We start from the raw sequence: 1,604 nt of genomic DNA, 5'->3' as shown, positions 1-1,604 counted from the left end.
TTTCAGAGATCAGTGCAGTAGAAGTGAGATCAAGAAAGCAAGTTAAATAAGTATATTAAAATAATTATAAGTGTGGAAAAAAATAGTAAAGAGAAGTAAAGATAAATAAATAATTATTTTTTTATAAAAGATTACATACTGAGTGATTGTAAAATAGAGTTGAGAAAATCAATTCATATAAAAAGTAAATGCATCAGACAGAATAAAAATATAATTCAAAGATGCATGTCACAGAAAAAAGACAAAAATTAGGAGAAATTGGTTTAAAGAGATAAATTAAAATAGAATTATAATAATATAGGGAAAGAAAGAAAAAATATGCCAGTCACTCCAGTGGAAATATTAGGATTAAAATATCCACTGTGTAAAGGAGTTAATAAACAAGATATCAAACAAAAATGGCAGGAAGAAAGAAAGGGACAGCAAACAGATATGGTCTCCCAGTAAATCATAATAGGTAAACAGGGAGCAGCTATAAATATACCAGAAGGTGAATTTGTTAAAAAATGGTTCAGTGAAACTAATTTGGTCCCACGTATTGCAGTATATTTTAGGAAAAAAATTGGGGAGCAAAAGATTTAGGACCAATGATGAAAAAAGGCAGAACAAAGCAAGTGGGAACCAACAGAACATCCATTGATTTTTCATACAGCTGACAAAAATTATAGCAAAGTTGTGTATGCAAGTTTGCTGGGAATTCCTCAAGAAGTAGTTATCGACAAAAAGAAAATGACACAGATGACTACAACATCTGAAATAATAAACCAAAATGAGAGTTATATAAGGAAAGGCAGCGACAGGTATCAACTGAACTATGGTCTCAATATGACACAGATATAGGATTAATAAAATCAGCAAATCCAAGAAGAGTAAAAAGTAAGGGGAGGACATATTAATAAATATAAAATAGGCAAGAAAAATATTAAAAGAGGCAGAAAAAAAAAATATGAAGAAAAAGGAAAGATTGTTTTTTGAGTCGCCCCCCTATTTGCACATAGAGGGAGAGGTCCAAATCCTCAAGGGAGCAGTAGAAGTAACTGGAGAAAGGCAAATGTAAGGACCAGTAGAGCTGGGAGAAAAAGAAAAAAAGGAAAGTAAGGGGAGGACATATTAATAAATATAAAATAGGCAAGAAAAATATTAAAAGAGCCAGACAAGAAATACGAAGAAAAAGGAAAGATTATTATCTGAGCCGGCCTCCCTATTTACCCATAGAGGGAGAGGTCCAAATCCTCAAGGGAGCAGTAGAAGTAACTGGAGAAAGGCAAATGTAAGGACCAGTAGAGCTGGGAGAAAAAGAAAAAAAAAGGAACCAGCTGTGAAAACAAAGAGGCAAGAGAAAAAAGAAAGTGAAGGATATTTACAGATGGATTGTTATAGACAGTTTTATTAGCATTAGAGAAGATGAAAACAGACCAAAATAAAACAAAATTTGAGGAAGTGTTAGAAGAAATAGAGGAGAAAATTAAAGAATCAGAAAAAGATACAAGAGGTAAATAGGATTTAAAAGAGGCAGAAGTAAGTTGTTTGAAAGTACAGAGGAGGTGATAAAAGGAAAGGAGTTATTTGATAGCGGAAAATGGGAACAGGGCAGAGAAAAAAGT

The sequence above is a fragment of the Sinocyclocheilus grahami genome, unplaced genomic scaffold (assembly GCF_001515645.1).
Source record: "Sinocyclocheilus grahami isolate Dianchi unplaced genomic scaffold, SAMN03320097.WGS_v1.1 scaffold914.1, whole genome shotgun sequence".
Lineage (NCBI taxonomy): Eukaryota > Metazoa > Chordata > Actinopteri > Cypriniformes > Cyprinidae > Sinocyclocheilus > Sinocyclocheilus grahami.
This window is presented reverse-complemented; position numbering follows the sequence as displayed.